At 44.8% G+C, this 11,402-nt stretch overlaps 1 long non-coding RNA gene across 1 annotated transcript; it reads right to left on the bottom strand.

Annotated features, from left to right (window-relative positions):
- Positions 1-1,184: 1,184 nt before the first annotated feature.
- Positions 1,185-3,119, bottom strand: LOC139030666 (uncharacterized). The gene is made up of 2 exons (XR_011483079.1): positions 3,080-3,119; positions 1,185-2,571 (listed from the first exon to the last, which is right to left on the bottom strand). It is a non-coding gene; the product is annotated as an uncharacterized lncRNA (long non-coding RNA).
- Between the last annotated feature and the right edge of the window lie 8,283 nt (positions 3,120-11,402).

An 11,402-nucleotide genomic window follows, 5' to 3' on the forward strand; every position in this document is an offset into this window, starting at 1 on the left:
TGGGACACTCCTCCATGGACTCTTGTAGCTGAAAGTCATTGACTAACTTGAACAGGAGGCTTACAGCAGAAAAGCACTCTGACTTGGCTTAGGAATAGCTCTTAGGCAAATCCACAGATGCCTCATCCCTTTACATCTGCTTACCCCCAAAGCTGGCTTGGAGCTCCCCTTTCTCCATTCATGGGTCCAAATGGAAAGTGTTCCTGGTATTTTGATTTTCAGAGCCATCTTCCAGCCCCAAGAGGAGGGCTGTCATCCTAATTCACAGCATGAGCCCTGATGTAGATCCAGTGACTCCGGCAGCAGGAGCCAAACCTATGAGAGGCAGCCATTCTGTCATCCTGTATGCAGGGAGGCCCTGGGCTAGGAGGACTCACCTGTCTGGACCAGGAGGAGTCCATCTGGCGCTGTTCATGGTCCTGAACCACAGCTACTGGTCTTCCTTGCACTGTTCCACTTTCCGCTGGAGCAGTGATGACTCATGTTCAACTCTTCCCAGGGGCTGGGAACCAAGTGATCAAGGATGTAAGAGGTAGAGAGAAGGGAAAAAACCAGACTGATTTCTTTTGGAGAATCCTGCTGCTGAGACATTCCTGGAGAGAAGAAACTGGGACTATTTCTTCTGAGTGTCATTTACAAAGTTTTATTGTCACCAAGACCTCTGGGAGGTTGGGAAGTACATGACCCCATGATTTCCCACTGATGGTAAATTTATAGGTGAGGATAGAGATATAGAGATGTGATTTCCTGGAGTTCAGGGTTCATGCTAGCTTCTCTTATTACCTTGTCAATGTATATAGCAGATGTTCAATAAGTGTTGGTGGGATTGATCAGCTTTTGGGTGGAAGAGAAGCAGTGTGGAGTAGATACTTAAAATAGGTTTTGCTTTCATCCTTTCCCCAAGGGAGGACAAAAGGCCTAACATTTGAGACTCAAGTGTTTCAGCCATTTGATATTAAGTTCTTTAGTTTAATCCTCATGAAAGTTTTATCACAAATTTCCCGGTCAAGAATTAGGCTTATAGAGACAAGCCTCCTGAATGGGATCCCATTGCTCCCGTGTGGGTCAAGGGCTCAAATCCAGGTCTTACTTACCCCAAAAGCCATGTTTTCCTCATCATCACTTCTACTTCCTTCTTATGCAAGGAGAGAGAGATAAAATTCCACAAGGGAAAAAAAACGGGCTTGTAGTCTGTAAAAGGACCTTGTTTTATTTTATGTCAAGGAATCCAAGGTTCCTGGCTTTTATTTTTATTTGTTTATTTACTTTTGGCTGTGCTGGGTCTTCAGTGCTGTGCGGGCGAGTCTCTAGTTTTCGTGAGTGGAGGCTCCTCTCTAGCTGTGATGCGCAGGCTTCTCACTGCTGTGGCTTCTCTCGCCGCAGAGCACAGGCTCGAGATGAATGGACTTCAGGACTTGCAGCTCCTGGGCTGTAGGACACAGGCTCAGGAGTTATGGCACACAGGCTTAGCTGCCCTGCAGCATGTGGGATCTTCCCAGATCAGGGATCGAACCCGTGTCTCCTGCATGACAGGCAGATTCTTTACCACTGAGCCGCAAGGGAAGTCCAAGGATCTTGTTTAATGTCTGGAGATCACATTAAAAGGTTAGAGAGATGGTTTGGGATGGCAACTATTGCCAGTAAGGGTTTTGGGTCAGGAGCTTACATCCAGGGTAGGGGATGGAGTGGGAGTTGGGGTTCAACCCTCAGCAGGGCTCAGGGGTTTTTTCCTGCTTCAGCGCCTCATGCATGTTCTAGTTTTGCACAGCCAAAGTAATGAGTAACTTTCAATGACAGAAGAAGTCATCAGGGGAGCCAATAAAGACACAACAGATCTGGCAGGGGAACAAGACACGAGTCAGGTGATGTGGTATGAGGCTTGGTCCAAGCTACAAGCTGGCGGTTTTCTCCAGCTCCTGGATGAATCAGCTTGGCAATCACCCAGACTTCAATCAGATGCAGGGGTGCAGCCAACTCTGGATCCATGTCAGGCCAGCTCTCTCTTCATGTCAGCACGAAATGGAGGTTTTTCTAGCCTACAGGGAGCTTACCCTGATTCCACTTGGTTCACTGGAGTACTGTTCTCCACTCACAGGGCAGCGAAGACCATGCCGTCCTATGAACTGTCTTTGAAAGGTGGTAGCAAAGACCATGCCGTCCTATGAACTGTCTTTGAAAGGTGGTAGCAAAGACCATGCCGTCCTATGAACTGTCTTCGAAAGGTACACTTAGAGGAGGATGTCAGGATGTCGTGTAAAGGATCTATAGACACACTTTGAAGTACTTATGGAGCCAATGTCCTCTTTGTTGTGATCTTCCCTCTTCCCCCACATCAGTGGGACCCACAGGCTTCCACAGCTAATGGGACCAGATGTGGACACCTGATGCAAGCAGAACAACGTCTCTCTTCTGGAGACTTAGACTTAAGAGGCAGTGGTTCTCCTAGGTGAGTTTTGGCTGCTGGACCGGGAAGGTCAGGGAGCCCTGGGGCTGAGCAGGTCATCTGGGGACAGGCATGGCAGTCCTTGTGCAGGAAGAGAGACAAGACTGATGAGGGATGGAATGTAGGAACTGTAGAAGGAGAAGCAGAAAGAGAGAGGATGAGGCGGGGAGAGGCGCTGCCTTGGTGAGGACAACTGACAGGGGACACTGACGCCGCGGAGCTGGTGCCAGGTGGGCAGAGTTGGGAGCGGTGGCACAGCAGAAAGTCAGCCCTGACGCTTCCAGCTCTCTCCCTGCCGCTTGGTGCCTCCATCCCCTGTGACAGCAACGGATGAAGGAGGCTTATCAGGAGGCGTGACTTTGTAATAGTTGTTTAAGTATTTGCTACTAAGGGAAACGTGGATTTGCAAGGGATGGTCATTAGGTATTAGATCCTTGAAGCATCCTCTTAAAGCACGCTCATGCGTGTTCAGCTGCTAAGTGCTATCCGACTCTTTGTGACCCCATGGACTCTAACCCATCAGGTTCCTCTATGGGATTTCCCAGGCAAGCATACTGGAATGCCATTTCTGTCTCCAGGGGAGCTTCCCCACCCAGGGATCCGACCCACATCTCTCGCGTCTCCTGCATTCTTTACCACTAAGCATAGTTCTTCGAAGGTTTCACACCAAGCATCACCAATCTGTAGCAAAAAAAAAAAAAAAAAAAACCAAACAACCAGAGTTTCAACAATTATTTTAAATTACAAGATAAAACAGTATTTTAAGCAAGAAGAAGAACTTGTATCTGTAAGATCGCCCTCCCACTCCATCCCCTGTTCTTTTCTGGCTTTGCCTCTTCATTTACTGCAAGGGATGGAGCAATCAGAGGGCTCCACGCCCTCACCAGCCACACTGTGATTGGTTCAGAAGTGGACATATGACCTAAACCCATCCAATCAGTGTGAACCTCGGGGTATTTATGGGGATTCGGCAGGCCGCCGTTCTTTTGGTCCGGAGTGTGTGGCCTGAACGTGTGGGGTTTTGCGCTGCTGTAACCGTTTTCTACCACAGGGGAAGCTGAGACGAAGCCAATACAAGGAGGAGGACAGAGCCAAACCTGCAGTGAAACGGAGCCAGAGCCCGGACATCACAACGATCTAATTAGTTCCATTTATTGTTTAATCCACTTGGAATTGGGTTTCTGTTGTCCCTAACTAAAAGCATACTGACCTATATACTACCTGTTCCCCCTCCCCACATATGCTGAAATGATGTGCATTTCAGTCTACCAGAATTAGATGATAGTTTGTTGTGTGTGTGTGTGTGTGTTTTTTAACTTCCTCTAACACGGAATCAAGGTCCAGCTGCATTTTGCTGACCATTAACGCTTTTCTGTGAATAAAGCAGCATGTAAAGGGGCAACCTCTTTTATCCACAGTGCAGAGCTCTGCTTATGGCAGCCATGGCCGCTTCAACTCTGGCACCCATCCTAAAGTACCATTTCCAGCACATGACTCACAAAGTAAATAATCTGTAATTGAGGCGTCTCTTATCATACTTTGGCACGACAAACAAAATGACAAGCCAGGCAACATTTTCCTTCATGTTGGAACCCCATATATGCCAAGGGTTTGCTTCATACCCCCCACGTGAGCAGTTTTGGCTTGTTGAAAAGCAAAACTATCCGATAGCATGTGTAGGCACTAATTGCTTTTCTACTTTTGTGTATTCTTAATGTTATGCAATGTCTAACCGTGTTATCTGATAAAGGAATTTTGTCAATAGTCTCTTTGGCTCTCTCTCCAAGAATAGTCGTTATCATTGTTTTTGCAGCTGGTTTACAGCCTTTTTGGTAGTTTGTGTGACTTTTATGTGCGTTTGTTAAAGAGGGCAGCAGCTTAAAACGATGCCTAGAGTGATGCTTTGGTCTCCTTTGCACTTTTAGTAACAAGGATATTAATTATGTTTAGAAAGTATTTCATGTTTGTTCCCGGAAAACTGGATTGGTTGCTTTTCTGAAAGACAATGGAGTCTTTTTTTTTTTTTTTTAATGACTTTAGACTACTATTTATCAAAGTTTTAATGTTAATGGTGGGAGCTTCCCTTGTAGCTCAGTCGGTAAAGACTCTCCCTGCAGTGCAGGAGTCCCGGCTTCGATCCCTGGGTTGGGAAGATCCCCTGGAGAAGGAAATGGCAACCCACTCCAGTATCTTTGCCTGGAAAATCTCATGGACAGAGGAGCCTGGTGAGCTGCAGTCCATGGGGTCGCAAAGAGTCAGGCATGATTGAGCAGCTAACAGTTTTAATGGTAACATGTTGAGGACAAGGGGCAATGGATTGCTGGCCCAATAAATAAAATTTTCAAATATTTTTCACTGAACTTATACTCAGAATTTTCATTTATGTCTACATGTGTAAAAATCATTACCCAAGAATTCATCTATGTTAGAATATGCAGTTTTGTATTTCATAGATACACTGGAGAACTATTTATTCATTATGCTTACTGTGTTCTTCTGATGATTCATGATGTCATTTTCATCATTCCTTTACATTTTGAAGAACCTCTTTTGAGCCATTGATCCATTTTTGTGAACTGGGTGGAAAAATGCAACATAACAGTAGCCACAGTAATTCAAAAATAGCAAACATAAAAAAAATAGCAAATATAAACAGCAACTTGCAAGTGAAAGGCCTCTGCCAGGGCTGTCTGATTCTTATTCCTTTCTAGGCAGTGTATCTCATCTATCTGGTAGCTTTGAAGATTTTATTTTTATTCCTGATGTTCTGAAGCTTCATAGTGGCATTTTTTGGTGTGTGTGTGAGAGAGAGAGCAATAGAAATGGGGTTGGGGGTGGAAGGAGATGGGTGAGAGCAGGCAAGTCTTTGAACAAATATATCAAAATTGTGAGACCATTAATAGTTTGTCTTTGGTCTCTTTCCCTCTGTTCTGACCTTTCTATAGAAGTTTTTTGCTTTTTCATTGGTCAGGAGGTGGTTGGTAGCTAAGTGTGTAGGGAACACACCAGGCATGTGCATTCTCTGTATCTAAGCCAACTCATACTTGTGCTGAGCTGGGACAGTGATGCCAACTTCTGCCAGGCTGTGGCCTCTGTCCTTTTAAGGGGAGCTACAATAGAAAAACAGTGACAAGTGTAACCTCTTTCCTATTATCTTACCTCTTTCCCTTTCTTGGACTTATTTATTAATCAGACCTTCCCAAAGAAGTTAGATGAACTACTGTGTGTATATGTTCTCAGTCACTCAGTTGTGTTCAACTCTTTGAGACCTCATGGGACTGTAGACTGCCAGCTCTTCTGTTCATGGAATGTTCCAGGCAAGAATACTGAAGTGGATTGCCATTTCCCACTCTGGGGGATTTCTTCCTGACCCAGGGATCAAACCAGTGTCTCTTGCATCCTCTGCATTGGCAGGCAGAATACCTGGGAAGCCCCAGATAAATTGTTAGAGAAATGCAAATCAAAACTGCAATGAAGTGCCACCTCCCACGGGTCAGAATGGCCATCATCAAAAAGTCTACAAGTAAGAAATGCTGGAGGGGGGTGTGGAGAAAAGGGAACCCTCCTACACTGTTGGTGGGAATATAAATTGGTGCAGCCACTATGGGAAACAGTGTGAAGTTTCCTTAAAAAACTAAAAATAGAGTTACCATATGATCCAGCAATCCCACTCCAGGGCACAGATCCAGACAAAACTATAACTCAAAAAGATACATGCACCCCTATGTTCATAGCAGCACTAATTTCAATAGCTGAGACATGGAAACAACCTAAATGTCTATCGACAGATGAACATTTGCAGCAACATGGATGGACTGAGAGAGTATTCTACTAAGTGAAATAAGAAAGACAAATACCATATGATATCAGTTATATGTGGAATCTAAAATATGATGCAAATGAATTTATCTATGAAACTGAAACAGACTTACAGAGAGAACAGACTTGTGGTTGCCAAGAGGGCAGGGAGATGAGGGAGGCATGGATTGTGAGTTTGGGATTAGTAGATAGAAGCTATTAAATATAGAATGGATAAAGAACAACCTGCTGGATATAGAGCACAGGGAACTAGATTCACTATTCTGTGATAAACCATAATGGAAAAGAATATGAAAAAGAATGCATATATACATGAATAACTGGATGACTTTGCTCTACAGCAAGAATGAACACATTGTAAATCATTAAGTATTGAAATACTTCAGTAAAATAAATTGAAAAAACAAAGAAGTTGGCTCAGCACAGTGATTGGATGATGTGATGGCCATCAGGGCTACTTTAGAACACTCCCATTATGCTTGTTCCTGCCCCTGCTGAAGTTTTATTTTCCCATACCTTTGGGGAAGCATGTGATTTGCTTTGGCCAATGAAAATGGGAGCAAAAGTGACACACCACTTTCTGGCAATAGTTTTAAGAGCTGGAGAGTTATGTCCAGTGTCCCTGCCGGGTTGCTGAGTGGTCGGGTGGAGCCTCGGTGGCTTCAGCCTGCATCCAGGAGGCTGGCGAGCACCGCCGGATAGAGGGGTCCCCTAACCCCTGCGGTGCACCCTGAACACAAGCAAGAAAAAGACGCCACTGATGTAAGCCATTGAGATTTCAAGGACTGATTGTTACTGCGGCATAACTAGCCTTCTTCTGACCCAAACCGGTGGGGGCACATAAAAATAAAGAGCACGGATCCCTTTGCCAGATTCGCTTTCTGAGAGCTTAACCTGATCGGCGACCCGAAGAATCCCATGAGCGGGGCCTGCCCCCCAACCCCTTCTTCCGACTCCCCAAGGTTTTCTTTTTTTAGAGAAGTGCATTCGTATATTCTCAACCTCTTATTATTCTTCTCGCCATTCTTTCATTTTTAATTTGCCAATCACACACCCCAAATCAGGAATACTCTGAGTACATCATTTTATCAGTATGGATTTTCAAAAGCAAACATAATCCCAAAAGCTTTTTTTTTTTTTAAACAAAACCAAAGCTTGATGTTGAGTCAATCATCTCGCGTACCAAGGAAGGATCTATGCAATATTCAGAGATTTCCGGCGCGCGGCGCTGCTGCGCAGTCGGCCGAGTCCCTGGCATCGCCGCGCCTGACGCTGAGCCTTGTTCTACCCTGGCACGGATGTCCCTGGGCATGAGGGGGGCCGGGTGCGGGGCCAGCTGCGACCCAGGCTAGCTGGATGGCGGCGGGCGCCCAGCCCGGCCCCAGCGCACCCCAGGGACGCGCCTGGCCGCCCTCCGCGCGCGCCACCTGCGCCCCCGACTCGCTATCGCCCCCGCTCGGGCTGCGGCCGGAACGGCAGCGAGCGGGGGACGTGTCCCCGCAGCCACGCAGGAGACCCAGCGGAGGGGAAGGAGGGTTGGGGCCGCCGCGAGAACCTGGCCGTGCAGTGGGAAGGCAGGTTTACGAAGAGGTTGGCATCGAAGGAAAATGAGGGAGACGCTTGGCAGAGGTGACCTGTAACAAGACGCCGAGTTGTTAACCTTTTTAAAGAATACGATGGCCGCTACAAGTCCACTGCTGTTACTACCGGGGACATCGGGGCCACGGTTTTGAACACGAGATCTTGTGCCATAAATGCGGCGCAGGACACGTGTTTATGTCCTGTCACTGAAATATTAGACGACTGGAGAAATTCTGCGAATATGGCGAGAGAATGATTCTACGTGGAAGAGGCAATCACGGTTCTCGAAAATCTGCCAAGCGAGAGCTGTTTTCGAGCGATGTAGATGCCACGCCCCTTTCCTGCAGACCACTTGTTTGTGACTCTGCATAGTCCTCGGGGTTCCACCGAGCGTCAGGGAGGAAGAAGGACCGGACACCGCCAACAGTCGGCCTTATTATCCTTGGCAAACATCTGAAGGACGCTTGCAAACTGAATTTGCCACGGCAGGGTTTTTGAAACAACTTGCCTGTTTCCCACATGCTTGAAATCCTCTTTAAAAAAAAATAGTGTAAAATATTGTAAAAGGCCAAAGTCACTTGGATTAAAAAAATTTTTTTAAGTGCCTTAACTCTGCCCCCGCCCCCCTTGTTTTTTGGGGAGTCCGCTGGACATCAGTCTGTGGTTTGTTTTCTCATGGTGGCTTCTCCAAATCAGAGTCACTTCCTGTGGGTACAGGTTCGAATTTGCTTTCTCACAGTATTTACATTTTCAGCCAGCCACTCCTTTGGCGGGGGGGTGGGAGACTGGTGAACATGCCCCTTCTGGCACCTCGAGAAATTTTCCATCAATTCCAAAACTTGCTTGATAGGATCACCATCCTAATTTACACATTTCAGGTTTGGACCGGTGTTTTATTGTCCAGCATTTATTCTGACAAATGATGTCACTTGGCTTTTCTCAGGAATTTGTCAACTCATTTGCTTCGGTTTTCACGAGTGTTTTGCCACTAGTTACTTTCTATGAGTATTTCCTCTAATAACTTAAGGGTTGATTATGTGTTTTAATGATTTAATTTCTTTATTTTAATTGTATTTTTGGTTGTGCTGGGTCTTCGTTGCTGAGCATGGGCTTGTCTTTGCAGTGGCTCTCTTGAAGCTCAGGCTTCAGTCGTCATGGCACCCAGCTTAGTTACCCCGTGGCATGTGGAATCATCCCAGGATCAAACCTGTGTCCCTTGTATTGGTAGGTGGATTTTTAACCACTGGACCACCAGGGAAGTCCTGAAGAGTGATTTAACACAAAGCGTAACTAGGTAGAGCTGGGGAGTTCTCAGAAGGTATTGTTAACAAAAGGTTTCATCAGTTTGCATCAGAAGGTGTATTTATTACTTGCTGTCAGTTCTGTTTGCATGACTAGTTGACTAGTTGACTAAGGTGACTTTCTTGCTAATCTACTGTTGCAGATGTATCAGATTACACAGAGAGGGACTTTCGATGGCCCCATCCTCTCAAGATTCTCGACAGATAACTACTTCTCATATCTAATTTTGGGGACACTGTAAAACTAAGGATTTTTTGTCTTCTTTCTGCCTTTGGGGCTCCCCTGGTGGCTCAAATGGTAAAGAATCTGCCTGCAGTGCAGGAGACCTGGGTTTGATCCCTGGGTCAGGAAGATCCCCTGGAGAAGGGAATGGCCACTCACTCCAGTGTTCTTGCCTGAAGAAGTCCATGGACAGAGGAGCCTGGTGGGTTACAGTCCATGGGGTTGCAAAGAGTCAGACATCACTGAGTGATTAACACACTACCTTTATACTCAGAATTCTATCCAAAATACACAGGTACCTCTTCTGAAATTCCTGCACTTGCACCAACCAAGCTAGAAATGAGGAAGGAGGAAGGAAAATCCTTTGAATAAGATGTGGGATGGGAGCGTAAGAAAGACCATCTTGTAGGTAGATTACTCTTGCTGCAAATAGTGTAACTGATAAATAGTGAATAAAAAGGTAGAAAATAAATATGGCTAGAATATTTTTGTCCTATAAGTTGTTAACCTTTAAAAAATATAATTGCTACTAAAAATTGAGCGCTGTTACACTTAAGGAAAATTAGTGTCACTGATTTGGAAACAAGATCTTGTGCCATAAATGTAGCTGAACTAAAGATGAACTTTAGTTCACAAATTGATGCTATTTAAGGAATGAGTACAGCAGAAAATAGCTTTTAACCATAGACATGATTTCATTCTAAATCATTGGTTCCCAACCTCTTTTTGGCACCAGGGACTGGTTTTGCGGAAGACAGTTTTTCCACGCACCGGGGTAGGGTGGGGTGGTGGTGGTGGTTTCGGGATGATTCAAGTGCGTTACATTTATTCTGCTGCACTGATCTGACAGGAGGCAGAGCTCAGGTGGTAATATGAGTAATGGGGAGTGGCTGTAAATATGCAGATGAAACTGCTCACTTGCCCAGCCGCTCACCTCCTGCTGTAATGCCCAGTTCATAAAAGACTGTACTGGAACCAGTCTGTGACCCCAGTTGGAGACCCCTGTTCTAAATCATGTAGTGTGATCGGATATGGTCATCCAGAAGTCTGCTATTTTTCTCTGTATGGAAAGTGATGTGTTCTGAATTTTTTTCTTAAGCAAGCATTTAAAATCCCACAAACTGACTTTTCCTATCAATCTTTAATGGACCAAGATTTTTTTTTTTCTCTCAGTCATCCCTCAAGTTTAAGATATAGACTGTTTTTGCATAAGACTGTTTCCACCTGAAACACTGTCATGAGCACTTGGGTTTATCTTGTGCATAATGTCCTTAGGGGTAGTAATTGTTCTTTAGTCACTAACTCGTGTCTGTGTCTGACTCTTTTGCTACCCCATGGACTGTAGCCCGCCAGTATGGAGGCTCTTCAAATAACTAAAAATAGAATTACCATTTGACCTAAGAATTCTACCCCTGGGCATATACCCAGAGAAAACCATAATTCAAAAAGATACATACACCCCAATGTTTATTGCAGCACTATTTACAATAGCCAGGCCATGGAAGCAACCTAAATGTCCATCAATGGGGGAATTTATAAAGAAGATATGGTACCTATATACAATGGAATATTACTCAGCCATAAAAGGAAGGAAATTGTGCCATTTGCAGAGATGTGAATGGACCTAGAGACTGTCATACAAAGTAAAGTAAGCCAAAAAGAGAAAAACAAATATAATATCACTTATATGTGAAATCTAGAAAAATGATACAGATGAACTTATTTGCAAAAATGAAATAGAGATACAGGTGCAGAGAACAAACATATGGATATCAAAGGGGGAAAGGGGATAGGATGAATTGGGAGATTGGGGTTGATGTATATACACTACTATGTGTAAAATAGGTAAGCAATTAATATATACAGAATCTAGAAAAATGGTGCTGAAGAATTTATTTGCATGGCAGCAATGGAGAGACACAGAGAATAGACTTATGGACAAGGGGAGAGGGGAGGAAAGGGTGAGATGTATGGCGAGAGTAATATGGAAACTTACATTAACATATATAAAATAGATAGCCAACGGGAATTTGCT

This window comes from Odocoileus virginianus, chromosome 23 (genome assembly GCF_023699985.2).
Source record: "Odocoileus virginianus isolate 20LAN1187 ecotype Illinois chromosome 23, Ovbor_1.2, whole genome shotgun sequence".
Classification (NCBI taxonomy): domain Eukaryota; kingdom Metazoa; phylum Chordata; class Mammalia; order Artiodactyla; family Cervidae; genus Odocoileus; species Odocoileus virginianus.